The sequence below is a fragment of the Arachis ipaensis genome, chromosome B10 (genome assembly GCF_059453495.1).
Source record: "Arachis ipaensis isolate K30076 ecotype BB chromosome B10, ASM5945349v1, whole genome shotgun sequence".
Lineage (NCBI taxonomy): Eukaryota > Viridiplantae > Streptophyta > Magnoliopsida > Fabales > Fabaceae > Arachis > Arachis ipaensis.
The window spans coordinates 44337307-44354139 of record NC_142435.1 but is presented as its reverse complement, the minus strand read 5'-3'; the positions used below and the strand labels follow the sequence as shown (position 1 = coordinate 44354139).

The 16833-nt window shown below is 38.1% G+C and overlaps 2 non-coding genes across 2 annotated transcripts; both read right to left on the bottom strand.

The window, feature by feature from the left end:
- Window positions 1–2058: 2058 nt before the first annotated feature.
- Window positions 2059–2166, bottom strand: LOC148579870 (small nucleolar RNA R71). The gene has a single exon (XR_015896146.1). It is a non-coding gene; the product is annotated as a small nucleolar RNA R71 (small nucleolar RNA).
- Window positions 2167–16423: 14257 nt separating this feature from the next.
- On the bottom strand, window positions 16424–16526 carry LOC148579869 (small nucleolar RNA R71). Its single transcript, XR_015897136.1, has one exon. It is a non-coding gene; the product is annotated as a small nucleolar RNA R71 (small nucleolar RNA).
- Window positions 16527–16833: the final 307 nt, after the last annotated feature.

The following is a 16833-nucleotide window of genomic DNA, read 5'->3' as shown; positions in this document are numbered from 1 at the left end:
CTGAAGCTTGGCTGGCCATTGGCCATGTCTAGTATTTTGGACCGAAGCTTTCACTAAAAGCTTGGCTGGCTAGTAAGCCATGTCTAATTCCTGGACTGGAGCTTTAGACTAACATTGCATGATTCTTGGAATTCTCATTAAGAATTTTGAATTCCTTATTTTTTCATTTTCTAAATAATTTTCGAAAAATACAAAAAAAAAATTAATAAAACCATAAAAACCAAAAATTTTATGTTTCCTGTTTGAGTCTAGTGTCAAATTGTAAGTTTGGTGTCAATTGCATCTTTTTAACTTTTCTTAAAATTTTTGAAAACTCATGCATGGTGTTCTTCAATGATCTTCAAGTCGTTCTTGATGATTTTATTGGGTCTGATCTTTAAATTCTCTTGTTTTGTGTCTTTTGTTGTTTCTCATGTGCATTCTCAATTTGTTAGTGTCTCTAATATGAAAATTTCTAAGTTTGGTGTCTTGCATGCATTGTTTATCTGATCTTAGTTTTCCATGATTAGTTTCATTTTGTTGTTTTTCATCATTAAAAATTCAAAAAAATTTCAAAATTATGTCTTTTCAAGTCAATAATACAGAGAATTGAAGATTCAGAACACACAACAGAAGAATTATAGAGAAAAAGCTGGGTGTTCAAAACGCCCAATGAGGAAGGAAAACTGGCGTTTAAACGCCAGACAGGGTACTTGGCTGGGCGTTAAACGCCCAAAAGGGTAGTACTTTGGGCGTTAAATGCCAGAATGGATACCATTCTGGGCGCTTAACGCCAGGATGGCACAGGAGAGGAGATTTTGTTTTTAATTCAAATCTTTTTCAAATCATATCTTTTTCAAAATCAAATCCTTTCCATTTTTCTCTCACTATTTTCGAAAATTCTTGCTACAATTAATGATTTGATTCAAAAATTTTAAGTTGTTACTTACCTATTAAGAAAGGTTCAATATTTGAATTCTAGAATCATATCTTTTAATTTCTTGTTAGTCAAGCAATCAACTTTAATTTCAAAAATCAAATCTTTTTAATCTCTAATTCAAATCCTTTTTAAAATAAATTTCAATAATATCTTTTTCAAAATCAATTTCAAAATCTTTTCTAACTTCTCATCTTTTCAAAATTGATTTTCAAATCTTTTCAATTTAACTACTTGAATTTTTGTTTGATTTTAAAAGTTTTCTATTTCAATCATATCTTTTTCAAAACCACCTAACTACTTTTCTCTCTAATTTTTGAATTCTAACAACTTTTTCAAAATTCTTTTTAATTATTTTGAAATTTTGGTTTTATTTCAAAAATTTTTTTCAAAAATTCTTCTCCCTCCTCAACTTATTCTATTTAAGGACTAACACTCCTCCTTAATTAACAATTCGGACTCTCTCCTTCTTCATAAGTTCGAACTCTCCTCTTTACCTCATCCTTCCATTCTTCTTTTCCTCTGACACATTAAGGAATCTCTATAATGTGACATAGAGGATTCTATACTTTCTTTGTCTTCTTCTCTATCATGTGAGCAGGAACAAAGATAAAGGCATTCTTGTTGAAGCTGATCCTGAACCTAAAAGGACCTTGAAGAGAAAGCTAAGAGAAGCTAAAGCACAACTCTCTGGAGAGGACCTAACAGAAATTTTTGAAAAGGAAGCAGACAAAACAAACATGGCCGAACCCAATAACAATGGTGGAGATGCAAGGAAGATGCTTGGTGACTTTATTGCTCCCTCTTCTAACTTATATGGAAGAAGCATCTCAATTGCTGCCATTGGAGCAAACAACTTTGAGCTTAAGCCTCAATTAGTTTCTCTAATGCAACAGAATTGCAAGTTTCATGGACTTCCATTGAAAGATCCTCATCAGTTCTTAGCTGAATTCTTACAAATCTGTGACACTGTCAAGACCAATGGAGTTGATCCCGAGGTCTACAGGCTTATGCTTTTTCCTTTTGCTGTAAGAGACAGAGCTAGAACATGGTTGGATTCACAACCTAAGAAAAGCCTGAACTCTTGGGAAAAGCTGGTCAGTGCTTTCCTGGCCAAATTCTTTCCACCTCAAAAGATGAGCAAGCTTAGAGTGGAAATCCAAACCTTCAGACAGAAGGAAGGTGAGTCCCTCTATGAAGCTTGGGAAAGATATAAGCAATTGATCAAAAGGTGTCCTACTGACATGCTTCCAAAACGGAGCATCATATGTATATTCTATGATGGTCTGTCTGAGTTGTCAAAAATGTCATTGGACTATTCTGCAGGAGGATCTCTTCATCTAAAAACCCCTGCAGAAGCTCAGGAACTCATTGAAATGGTTGCAAATAACCAGTTCATGTACACCTCTGAGAGGAGTCCTGTGAACAATGGAATGCCTCAGAAGAAGGGAGTTCTTGAAATTGACACTATGAATGCCATATTGGCTCAGAACAAAATATTGACTCAGCAAGTTAATATCATTTCTCAGAGTCTGAATGGATTGCAAGCTGCATCCAACAGTACTAAAGAAGCATCTTCTGAAGAAGAAGCTTATGATCCTGAGAACCCTGCAATGGCAGAGGTGAATTACATGGGAGAACCCTATGAAAACACCTATAATTCTTCATGGAAAAATCATCCAAATTTCTCATGGAAGGAACAACAGAAGCCTCAACAAGGCTTCAGTAATAATGGTGGAAGAAATAGGTTTAGCAATAGCAAGCCTTTTTCATCATCTTCTTAGCAACAGACAGAGAATTCTGAATAGAGCCATTCTGGCCTGGCAACCATAGTCTCTGATCTATCCAAAACCACACTAAATTTCATGAATGAAACAAGGTCCTCCATTAGAAATTTGGAGGCACAGGTGGGTCAGCTGAGTAAGAAGATTACTGAAACTCCTCCCAATACTCTCCCAAGCAATACAGAAGAAAATCCCAAGAGAGAGTGCAAGGCCATAACCATGACCAACATGGCCGAACCTGGAGAGAGTGAGGAGGACGTGAGTCCCAGTGAGAAAAGCCTCATGGGACATCCTCTGGACAGAAAGGAGTTTTCCTTTGAGGAACCAAAGGAATCAGAGGCTCATACAGAGACCATAGAGATTCCATTGAACTTTCTTCTGCCATTCATGAGCTCTGATGAATATTCTTCCTCTGAAGAGGATGAAGACATCACTGAAGAGCAAGTTGCTAAATATCTAGGAGCAATCATGAAGCTGAATGCCAAGTTCTTTGGTACTGAGACTTGGAAGGATGAACCCCTCTTGTTCACCAATGAATTGAATGCATTAATGAGGCAGACATTACCTCAGAAGAAACCGGATCCCGGAAAATTCTTCATACCTTGTACCATAGGCACCATAACCTTTGAGAAGGCTCTATGTGACCTGGGATCAGGGATAAACCTCATGCCACTCTCTGTAATGGAAAAACTGGGAATCTTTGAGGTACAAGCTGCAAGAATCTCACTAGAGATGGCAGACAAATCAATGAAACAGGCTTATGGACTAGTAGAGGATGTGCTAGTGAAGGTTGAAGGCCTTTACATCCCTGCTGATTTCAGAATCCTAGACACTGGGAAGGATGAGGATGAATCCATCATCCTTGGCAAACCCTTCCTAGCCACAGCAAAAGCTATGATTGATGTTGACAGAGGAGAGTTGGTCCTTAAGTTGAATGAGGACTACCTTGTATTCAAGACTCAAGGTTCTCTTTCTGTAACCATGGAGAGGAAGCATGAAAAGCTTCTCTCAATACAGAGTCAAACACAACCCCCACATCCAAACTCTAAGTTTGGTGTTGGAAGGCCACAACCAAACTCTAAGTTTGGTGTTGAAAGGCTACAACCAAACTCTAAGTTTGGTGTTGAGAGGCCCCAACCCTGCTCTGATTATCTGTGAGGCTCCATATGAGCTCACTGCCAAGCTATTGACATTAAAGAAGCGCTTATTGGGAGGTAACCCAATGTTATTTAAATTATATCTATTTATTTTCTATTGTTATTTTATGTTTTCTGTAGGTTGATGATCATGTGAAGTCACAAAAACAATTGAAAAATCAAAAACAGAATGAAAAATAGTGTTAAAAATAGCTCACCCTGGAGGAAGAGCTTACTGACGTTTAAACGCCAGTAAGAGTAGTAGAATGGGCGTTAAACGCCCAGTCTGGCACTATTCTGGGCGTTAAACACCAGAAATAGGCACCAGACTGGCGTTTAACGCCAGAACAAGGCACCAAGTTGGCGTTAAACGCCAAGAAAGGGAGAAAAGCTGGCGTTAAATGCCAGAAACAAGTAGCAACCTGGCGTTTAACGCCAGAAGCGCACTCTAAGGGCATTTTGCACGCCTAAATGGAGCAGGGATGCTAAGTCCTTGACCCTTCAGGATCTGTGGACCCCACAGGATCCCTACCTACCCCACCTCTTCTTCTCTTCTCTTCACACCTTTCTATAACACTCTTCCCCAAATACCTTTCACCTATCAAATCTTACCCTCTTCTCTAAATACCCTTCACCTATCAAATCTTACCCTCTTCCCTAAATACCCTTCACCAATCACCTCATTCACTTTTCCCCAAAACCCCACCTATTTTCAAATTCAAAACTCTTTTTCCCTCTCAAACCCAACCGCAAATACACGAACCAAGCCTCCCCGCACTCCTATATATACCCCTCATCACTCCTTCAATTTCACACATCACAAACACCTTATACCCCCTTGGCCGAACTCACCCTCACCCTCCATCTCCTCCATTTTATTCTTCTTCTCCTTCATTCTTTCTTCTTTGCTCGAGGATGAGCAAACACTTTAAGTTTGATGTGGTAAAAGCATTGCTTTTTGTGTTTTTGTAACCATTTATGGCACCTAAGGCCGGAGAAACCTCTAGAAAGAGGAAAGGGAAGGCAAGAGCTTCCATCTCCGAGTCATGGGAGATGGAGAGATTCATCTCAAAGGTCCATTAAGACCACTTCTATGAAGTTGTAGCCAAGAAGAAGGTGATCCCAGAGGTCCCTTTCAAGCTCAAAAGGAGTGAGTATCCGGAGATCCGACATGAGATTAGAAGAAGAGGATGGGAAGTTCTCTCCAATCCTATTCAACAAGTCAAAATATTAATGGTTCAAGAGTTCTATGCAAACGCATGGATCACTAGGAACCATGATCAAAGTATGAACCCGACTCCAAAGAATTGGCTTACAATGGTTCGGGGGAAATACTTAGATTTCAGTCCAGAAAATGTAAGGTTGGCGTTCAACTTGCCAATGATGCAAGAAAATGAACGCCCCTACACTAGAAGGGTCAACTTTGATCAAAGGTTGGACCAAGTCCTCATGGACATATGTGAGGAAGGAGCTCAGTGGAAAAGAGACTCAAGAGGCAAACCGGTTCAATTGAGAAGATCGGACCTTAAGCCTGTGGCTAGAGGATGGTTGGAGTTCATCCAACGCTCTATCATTCCTACTAGCAACCAATCCGAAGTAACTGTAGATCGGGCCATCATGATCCATAGTATCATGATTGGGGAAGAAGTGAAAGTTCATGAGATTATACCTTAAGAACTCTACAAAGTGGCTGATAAGTCCTCCACTTTGGCAAGGTTAGCCTTTCCTCACCTCATTTGTCACCTCTGTAATTCGGCTGGGATTGTCATAGAGGGAGACATCCTCATTGAAGAGGACAAGCACATCACTAAAAAGAGGATGGAACAAACAAGAGAGCCCACTCATGGACCTCAACAAGAGCATGAGGAAATTCCTCATCATGAAATTCATGAGATGCCTCAAGGGATGCACTTTCCTCCACAAAACTATTGGGAGCAAATTAACACCTCCCTAAAAGAATTAAGTTCCAACATGGGACAACTAAGGGTGGAGCACCAAGAGCACTCCATTATTCTCCATGAGATTAGAGAATATCAAAGAGCTATGAGGGAGGAGCAACAAAGGCAAGGAAGAGATATTGAGGAGCTCAAGAGCACCATTGGTTCTTCAAGAGGAAGAAGACGCCACCCTCACTAAGGTGGACCTGTTCCTCAATATCCTTGTCTATTTATTTTTTTTCTCTGTTTTCGTTCTCTATGCTTTATGTTTATTTATGTTTGTGTCTTTATTATATGATCATTAGTGTCTAGTGTCTATGCCTTAAAGCTATGAATGTCCTATGAATCCATCACATTTCTTAAATGAAAAAATGTTCTAAATGCAAAAGAACAAGAAGTACATGAATTTCGAATTCATCCTTGAGATTAGTTTAATTATTTTGATGTGGTGACAATACTTTTTGTTTTCTGAATGAATACTTGAACAGTGCATATTTTTGATAGTAAAGTTTAAGAATGTTAAAATTGTTGGCTCTTCAAAGAATGATGGAAAAGGAAAAATGTTATTGATAATCTGAAAAATCATAAAATTGATTCTTGAAGCAAGAAAAAGCAGTGAGTACAAAGCTTGCAAAAAAAAAAGGCAAAAAATAAAAGAAAAAAAAGAAAAAGAAAAAGCAAGCAGAAAAAGCCAGTAACCCTTTAAACCAAAAGGCAAGGAAAAAATAAAAGGATCCAAGGCTTTGAGCATTAATGGATAGGAGGGCCTAAAGGAATAAAATCCTGGCCCAAGCGGCTAAACCAAGCTGTCCCTAACCATGTGCTTGTGGCGTGAAGGTGTCAAGTGAAAAGCTTGAGACTGAGCGGTTAAAATCGTGATCCAAAGCAAAAGGAGTGTGCTTAAGAACCCTAGACACCTCTAATTGGGGACTCTAGCAAAGCTGAGTCACAATCTAAAAAGGTTCACCCAGTTTTGTGTCTGTGGCATTTATGTATCCGGTGGTAATACTAGAAAACAAAGTGCATAGGGCCACGACCAAGACTCATAAAGTAGCTGTGCTCAAGAATCAACATATTGAACTAGGAGAATCAATAACACTATCTAAATTCTAACTTCCTATAGATGCCAATCATTCTGGACTTCAAAGGATAAAGTGAGATGCCAAAACTGTTCAAAGGCAAAAAGCTACTAGTCCTGCTCATCTAATAGGAGCTAAGTCTCATTGATATTTTGGAATTTATAGTATATTCTCTTCTTTTTATCCTATTTGATTTTCAGTTTCTTGGGGACAAGCAACAATTTAAGTTTGGTGTTGTGATGAGCGGATAATTTATACGCTTTTTGTCATTGTTTTTAGGTAGTTTTTAGTAGGATCTAGCTACTTTTTAGTATATTTTTATTAGTTTTTAAATAAAAATCACATTTCTGGACTTTACTATGAGTCTGTTTATTTTGCTGTAATTTCAGGTATTTTCTGGCTGAAATTGAGGGACCTGAGTAAAAATCTGATTCAGAGGCTGAAAAAGGACTGCAGATGCTATTGGATTCTGACCTCCCTGCACTCGAAATGGATTTTCTGGAGCTACAGAAACCCAATTGGCACGCTCTCAATTGCGTTGGAAAGTAGACATCCTGGTCTTTCCAGTAATATATAATAGTCCATACTTTGCTCGAGTTTTAATAATGCAAACTGGCATTTGAATGCCTACTTTCTACCTTATTCTGGCGTTAAACGCCAGAACTGGCATAAAAGCTGGAGTTAAATGCCGAAACTGGCACCAAAGCTGGCGTTTAACTCCAAGAAGAGTCTTTACACGTGAAAGCTTCAATGCTCAGCCCAAGCACACACCAAGTGGGCCCGAAAGTGGATTTCTGCACCATCTGTACTTACTTACTTATTTTCTGTAACCCTAGCTACTAGTTTAGTATAAAAACCACTTTTAGTGATTTATTTAACATTCTTGATCAGTTTTATGCTACATAGATCATATTGTACACGTTTGGAGGCTGGCCATTCGGCCATGCCTGGACCTTCATTACTTATGTATTTTCAACGGTGGAGTTTCTACACCCCATAAATTAAGGTGTGGAGTTCTGCTGTTCTTCATAAATTAATGCAAAGTACTATTGTTTTTCTATTCAATTCAAGCTTATTCTTATTCCAAGATATTCATTCGCACTTCAACCTGATGAATGTGATGATCCGTGACACCATCATCATTCTCACATATGAACGCGTGCCTGACAACCACTTCCGTTCTATCTACAATAGCTTGAGTGTGTATCTCTTAGCCTCCATTCCAAAAGATCGGAGTCTTCGTGGTATAAGCTTGAATCAATTGGCAGCATTCTTGAGATCCAGAGAGTCTAAACCTTGTCTGTGGTATTCCGAGTAGGATCTGGGATGGGATGACTGTGACGAGCTTCAAACTCGCGAGTGTTGGACGTAGTGACAGACGCAAAAGGATCAATAGATCCTATTCCAACATGAGTGAGAACCGACAGATGATTAGCCGTGCGGTGACAGCATATTTGGACCATTTTGACTGAGAGGACGGACGGTAGCCATTGACAACGGTGATCCCCCAACATACAGCTTGCCATGGAAAGGAGTATGAATGATTGAATGAAGACAGTAGGAAAGCAGAGATTCAGAAGCAACAAGCATCTCCATACACTTATCTGAAATTTCACCAATGAATTACATAACTATTTCTATCTTATTTTATATTTTATTTATATTTTAATTATCAAAACTTCATAACCATTTGAAATCTGCCTGACTGAGATTTACAAGATGACCATAGCTTGTTTCAAGCCGACAATCTCTGTGGGATCGACCCTTACTCACGTAAGGTTTATTACTTGGACGACCCAGTGCACTTGCTGGTTAGTTGTGCGGATCTGTGAAAAGGAGTTGAGATTACAATCATGCATACCAAGTTTTTGGCGCCGTTGAGATCACAATTTTGTGCACCACAAAGGTGGAAGAAGCCTCAAGCTCATGGACAACCTTCTTGGCAACAACCTCCTACGGTTTCTTTTGGGTATAACCCAACTCCTAATGCATATCAATTTAATGGATGTGGTGATCCTCATTGTGGTTGTCAACCACAACCACCACATACATATGACCCCTCCCCTCAATATAGTTTTGAACCACCATACTCACAAGTCCCTTATCACCAAACACCAACATATGACCCTAATCCTTATCCACCATACCAACCACCTTATGAGCTGTATGAACTATACATAGAGCCACCACAATTCCAACACAACTGCTTCCAATAACCACCTCCATATACACCATCTCCATACCCTTACCAAGATGAACCACCTTCCAATTATGAGCCCTTTCTCCCAAACGATGAACTCTCTCTTCCCACACCACCTCCAATGGATGAATCTCTCCACGCCCTCATGCTAGAACAACAAAGCGATATTAGCTCTTACATCCAAAGGCAAGAGGAGACGCAAAAGGAGTTCAAGAAGCTAGAAGTCGTGATTCATGGCGGAAGCCGTTAGCAACATGGTCTCCTCCCGCCTAAGCCTATACGATCAAGGCACTCCCATTGTTGAATGTGGAGAAGCAATAAAGGAGCATAATGAGGGAGTGAATTTGGAGCTTCAAGGTGAGGAAGAGGAGTTAAAGCAAGAATCACAACCAAGGGAGGAAGTCGAGACAATTGAACCGGAAGGAGTGGTCGAAGATTTGAGAGATGTTGAAAGTTCACGGGAGTGTAGAATTATAGAGCCCTCTTCCAAGAAGCTTGATATTGATGTTGAGGAGGGTGTACAACCTCCAAGGCATATCATGGTGGAAAACTTTGAAGAGGTTAATCAAGAGATAGATTCAATCATTAATGAATTCTTATGTACAATTGAATCCTCTCCTATTGGACATGAAATTGAGGTCATAGCAGAATATGCACAACCTCCCATATGCTTGGTGAGCAACGAAGAAGAGATAGAATTGGAAGAAAGCTGCCAAGAAGAAGGTTTGGAAGAAGTTGAGCGAGCATTAAGTTCCATCATTGAAGACAACTTTACACCAAGTGACATTGGTAACCTTGTTGAAGATTCTTCCAATGGATGTGAAGTTGATGTTGAAGTGGACTTCACACAACCTCCCAAATTTGATTTGGTTGATGATGAGGAGGAGCTAGAAGAGGTTGACAAACAAGGAGAAGTTGAAGGATGTTGTCAAGAGGTGGAAGTCATCAAGGAAGAGCATAAGGGAATGACACTTGCAAAACCATTGGAGATATCCCTTCCTAAGTCACCATCCAACACAACATTCAAGTGGATAAAATTCTTACCCCTAAGCTTTACTTTCCCACTTGAATATGGTTTGATTGAAAATGATGGACAACTTAGAGCTCTATGTGGATTGAGGAGTAAGAGAGAGTTGTGTAGTGGTTTGAGATTCGATGTTAGGCTCATTAAGGTTGAACCCTCAAGGTATAGGTACCATGGTTGGAGGAATGCTAATTTGTGTGGGTCTAGGAGGAAAATTTGGTGTTTACCTGAGAATTCGGATCAATTACGACCCAAGTGGAATCATGATGATCAACTTGAAGATGGGTGTAGAAACAAGATTTGGGATCCGGGAATACATGAGGATCAACTTTGGGAGCTCCAAGCTTGTGAAGGACTCCATCAAGCCTTGGTACAACTCATTGGAAATCTTGGAGCACAATGGAGGACCAAGCATTGGTGGGAGTTCGAGGATGAATTCAAGCACAAGCCACCTTAACAAGGAGCCTCCCAATTGTCCAACTTAAGGACAATAAATAAAAGTGATAGGTGGGAGACACCCCACCATGGTAACCTCTTTTCATTCTCTTGTAGATATAATCAATGAATGAATTGAGTTACCATTGTAGGTAGTTTTCTTAATTTCTATACTCTTTACATTGCTTTGATTGATAGGTTGTTTGTAAGATTCATGTTTTGATTAGAATAATTGTTGTTGAATTGTGTTTTGCTTGAAGTATAAGTTGTGTTTGTATTGTACTTGAAAATTTTCAAAAACTAAAAGAGTTGTTGTTAAATTTGAATTCTAGTTTCTTTAGAATGTTTATAGGTTAGGAGAGTGTCTTGTTTCTATTTTAAACTTTTTTTTAAAAAAAAAGAAGGGGGCTCTCCACGCGTGCGCGTGGGCAACGCGTACACGTCGTATGCGTATTTTGGAACTCCCAGTACAAAAACCAGAGACTTGCGCCGGAGTTGTGCGAAATTTGTGCCAGGAGCACGATGCAACCCACGTGTACACGCGGGCGACGCTTACGCGTCACTGATTTTTCGCACACCCACGCGTGAGCGTGGATGATGCGCACACGTCATATGCCATTTTCTGCCTCCCACGCGTAGGCGTGGGTGAAGCGCACGCGTCGTGTCGCGCCCTTTTCCCCTGTCTCTTCCCTGTTTTTCTTTTCCCTTCTTCTCTTCTTTTCTTTCTTCTTTCCTTCTTCTTTCCTTCTACCTTTCTTCTTCTCTCTTCCCTTCTCCCATTTCTTTTCTTCCCTTTCTTCTTTTTTCCTCTCTTCTCACCTTTCTCATCATTTCTTTCTTACTTCTCTTTATTTCTTCTTCTCCCTCTTTTTAAGTTTTCACTTCTTATTTTTCTCATCTTTCATTTTCTTTTGTTTATTGCATTTGCATACTTTCATTCATTGCATTTTAATTTTGTTTGTATAGCTTGTTCTTATTTTGTTTTCTAATTTTCTTATTTTCATATTGGTGTTAAATCCTTCTACTCAATTGTTGAGAATTTCTTGGATTATTTTGGGTGCTTCGTGACTTGTTTAGCATTAATTGTAATATTTATTCCACACACAGGATTAGTGCTTTAGCCCTTCCTAACTCATTATTCTTTGTTTTTGTACCTCATTATCATTGAGTTAGGATAGGACCAAATGCTCTCATGCTTATCACTAATATTGTTTGTGTCAATTCCCATTTGAACTTGATGTTTCCAAGAGTGCTCTTCATGTCATTCACTTGTGCTTTAACTTTACTCTTGTATCAAGTGTTAGTGATATGCCATTTGCTTACATTGCTTTCTCACTCACATGCTGTAGCTACCGTGTAGTTGAGAACCCTACTCTTATTTGGCATTAGCCCCGCCTATGTTCTACTTGTTTTGATATCTTTGTTGTAGGCATTATTTTCTTTCTTTTTCTTTCCTTTTAGGACGGCCACCAAAAGAAGGGAAAAGAAAAAGCTTCTAAATAGGGCAACAAGCAAGTCCATCCGCACAATCTTTTGAAGGAGCTCACCAGTTGTAGCAACCCATCCACATTGCTCTTCTTTGCATGCACCAAGGACGGTGCAAATTTTTAAGTGTGGGGAGGTCGTCTGACCGACCTTCACGGGTTACCACTTCCTTTTTCAACACCAATTCTTAATTTCCTTTGTTAGTTAGTTGTTGCGTTGCATGATAGGTTGCATGTTAGTTAGAATTTGTACATATTTTACCACTTCTTTTTATGTTAGGACTACTTGGTTAGAGTGATGATTTTTCTTCCAAGAAAACTGTTTTAGGGCACCCTACCAATTTCAAAAATTTTTGTGTTGAACTTGCTTGAAGAATTTATTTTAGAACATGGTTTTTGAGCTAAGAACACATAATCATGTGAGTTTTGAGCCCAATTGTGTGGTTACATCATATAACCACTATTTTTTATTCTTGTATGCATTATTCTCTTCTATGATTGTAATCTTTGATTTGTTTGATTCTTTATGTCCATTATTCCATGTATACATGTGTTTATATGATTGAGGCCATCATTTTATTTAGCTCACTTACCTAAATAGCCTACCTTTCATCAACCATTGTTAGCCAATCTTGAGCCTATTTAATCCCTTTTGTTCTTAATTTTAGCACATCACTACCCCTAAGTGAAAAATAATAAATGTCCCTTAATTTATTTGGATCTTTGATTAGCTTAGGCTAGTGAGGGTGTGTATCATTTGGGTATGGAAAACTTGGGAACATTGGTTGAGGTAAAAGTGTATTTTATATTTTCATTGAAGATTTTGGGAATTGGGTACTTACTCATGTATTAAATATGTAAAACCATATGCATTGACATGTTTGTATATACTTTAAAGAAAAATAAATAAGAAAAAAATATATACAAAAGAAAAATAAAAAGAGAAAAAGAAAAGCAATAAAAGGGGACAAAAATGCCCCAAAATAAAGTAATAATAACAATACATATGGAATGTAAATTAAAGAGAATGCATGAGTATGTGAAAAAGTGGGAATCATGGGTAGCTAGGTATTGTATTAGAATTGTATAGGTTGTTATATGTGTTTGGTGAGATCTTAGGTTAATCAAGGATTCAAATTTCAAGATCACTTGACCATATGCATCCTTACCTTTACCCTAGCCCCATTACAACCTATGAACAAGTCCTCATGATAAATGTATGCATGCATTGAATAATTGTTGATTGTTAGAAGAAAAACAAATCTTGGAAAGCATGATTAGAAGAAAATTGAGTGAATCAATCCTGTACACTTGAGTGACTAGAGTAGATACACTTCCGGTGAGGGTTCGATGCTCAATTCCTTGTTCCCGGCTTTCATGAGCTTTCTTCTTGCAAGTCTATTTATACTTCATTTTTGATATTTGAATTGGTGATATTCATGAATCGTCATATGATTTTAGCCCTACTTGTTCACATACGTTCTTGGAGAATTGATTTACTTTTAATCAAGTAGGTAGAATCATTTTGCATTTAGTTTCATTGATATAGATATGTGCATATAGTTTATTCACATTGAATAAATGTTCATACCCCTTTTCTTGTCTTTCTTGGTTTAGCATGAGAACATGCTTAGTTTAAGTGTGGGGAGGTTTGATAAACCCCAATTTTGTGCTTTATCTTGTGTTGAATTTAGGGGATTTTATCAACTTTTTCACATTTATTCAATGAAATAGCATGGTTTTGTGAATTACTCCTAATTTGAGCTTAAGAGTAAAAACATGCTTTTTAAGCCTTTAAATTGCTAATTTTAATTCACTTTAATTCCATTCGATGCCTTGATATGTTTGTTAAGTGATTTCAGGATTAGAAGGCAAAGATTGGGTTGAAGGAATGAAGAAAAAGCATGCAAAAATGGAGAATTCATGAAAAAATGAGGATTTACTGAACTGAAGGCCACGCGCACGCGTCACTGATGCATGAGCATCTTTCCTATCTTTTCCTAGTGAATTTGCATTTGAATTGTTAAGTTTTATCAAGAATTAATTATCTTTTAGCCACTATGGATGATACTTTGAGTCTTGTGTAATTCAATTTACTTTAGGTAGCATTTAGTTGGATTTGATGGAGCTTCCGCAGAAAAAGAAAAGAAGACTATATAGGGTAGAAATGCTTAGAGGATGGAAAGGAAGCTTACACAAATGGAATCAGCACAAGAATTAAAGAAGATGGCAGCGAGGAGCGATGCGTGCGCGTAACTGACGCGTGTGCGTGAATTGAAGATTTGCTCAATGACGCGTGCGCGTACCTAACGTGTACGCGTGACACGTGAAGAATACCATCGACGCGTACGCGTGACTGACACGTACGCGTGACATGCGCCACGTGCAGAATTCGCAGAAAATGCTGGGAGCAATTTTAGGCCAAGTTTTGACCCAGTTTTTGGCCCAGAAACACAGACTAGAGCCAGGGGATAGCAGGGACACAAGGGAGATTCATACAAGAATGGTTATGCCCACTCCAAGTTAGGCCTGGACCCTACGAAGCAAGTAGTCCCCATCCATCAATTGAAGACATGCTGATTGCTTTAATTAATTCTAATTTAAACTTTAATTTTTATTTTAAAAATAGAAAAAGATATTATTTTAGTTTTAGAAGATAGATTCAAATCAATTAGGATTAGATATAAAAGAGGATTGATTCCACAAGGGATTCCATTCAACCTCTACTAAAATACATTTTTTCAGAATCCTTATTTCTCTCTGAACCATGAGTAACTAAACCTCCACTGTTAAGGTTAGGAGCTCTGTCTATTGTATGGATTGATACTATTATTTTTCTATTTTAATTCATGTACTGATTTAAATTTCAAGAATTGTTTTTGTTCTTTATCTTATGAATTTGGGTGGAATGGAAGTATGACCCTCTTTCTAATTGAGTTCTTGTATAACTTGGAAAAGCTCTTTACTTGTACAACAGCTTGAAAACATATTCTCCTAAATTTCTAATTATCTGGACTTAACGGGATACGTGACATATAATCCTCTTATATTTGGGTAATTAGGATTTTCGTGGCATATAAACTAGAATTAAGCTTCACCCCCTAATTGGAATTAATTGACCAAGGAATTGGCAGTTGATGAATTTTAGAGGAGACTAGAAAGATTTAATGAATTAGGGTCTAGTCACATATAGTTTGCCATGAATTAAATCTTGCATGATTAAAATAGTTAGTAAGAAAAGTCAATCCGGAAAATAGATAACTCTGAAGCCTTAACTACTTTCTCCATACTTTATTCCCAATCTATTCACTTGCCTGTCTTCAAACTCTGAATTTACTATTTAATGCTTTTGAACTCTCAACACTATTTTCTACTTGTCTAACTAAGCCAATTAATCAACCATTGTTGCTTAGTCCTTCAATCCTCGTGGGATCGACCCTCACTCACCTGAGGTATTACTTGGTACGACTCGGTGCACTTGCCGGTTAGTTTGTGGTTAGAAATTTTGCACCAAGTTTTTGGCGCCGTTGCCGGGGATTGATTGTGATTAACAACTATTCGTTGTTTGATTGCTTAGATTAGGCGTGTTAGTTTTAATTTTTTGCTTAGTATTTTCGAAATTTTTTTTATAAATAGCACTAATATTTTTCCTTAATTTCTGAAATTAAGTTTGGTGTCACCTAGTTAATTTTATTTTATTTTAATTTTCTTGTTTATTTTCCCTGTTACTTTTCGAAAATTTCTATCTAATTTCAGTTATCATTTTCAAAATTTATTTATTTATTTTATTTAGTATTTTTATTTTATTATTTTACACAGGATACCTCACTGGGACTTCTCTGCACTCTGACGTAGAGAATCCCATCTTTTCTTGTCTTCTATTTGTTTATGCGCAGGAACAGGGACAAGAAACCTCTGTTAGACTTTGATCCAGAACCTGAAAGGACTTGTAGGTGACGTTTACAACAAGCAAGACTTTGCAAGGCTGCAGAATCCACTATGGATCACAATAATACTGTTAATGCCAATGTGGCAAATCCGAATGGGAATGAAGAACAAAGGAGAGTGCTTGGCTCTTACTATGCTCCTACTGCAGATCTTTATGGAAAAAGTATTGTGGTGCCTCCTATAGCTGCGAACAACTTTGAGTTGAAGCCACAATTGGTCACCCTAGTGCAATAAAACTGCTAGTATCATGGTCTTCCCCACGAAGACCCAAATCAATTTATTTCTAACTTTCTGTAGATTTGTGATACTGTGAAGACAAATGGAGTGAACCCAGAGGTGTACAAACTCATGCTCTTCCCGTTTGTTCTAAGGGATGGAGCAAAGCTATGGCTAGATTTCTAACCCAAGGAGAGCCTAGATACTTAGGACAAGGTTGTTACTGAGTTTCTTACTAAATTTTTCCCACCAAAGAAGCTGACTAAGCTTAGGGTGGAGGTTCAGACCTTCAGGCAGAGGGATGGTGAAACTCTTTATGAAGCTTGGGAGAGGTACAAGCTATTGATTAGGCAATGCCCTCTGACGTCGGGTTTTCTACCAGTAAAGAAATTCATAGAAACGGTTTGTTGTAGATATAGTTTCTAAACCGGCAAAAATCCCTTCGTACAAACGTGTTGGGTGTCACAAGTAACAAACCCCTTTAAAAATTGTTAACCGAGTATTCAAACCTCGGGTCGTCTTCTCAAGGAACTGCGAGGAAGTATGTTCTTATTATTGGCTATAAAGGTTGTAATCGGGGTTTAGAAGGTGAGAAGCAAGTAATTTTAAATGACGAGTGAATTAAATGGCAATTAAGAATAAATAATAACTGTAAAGCAACTTTTAGCAAGGTA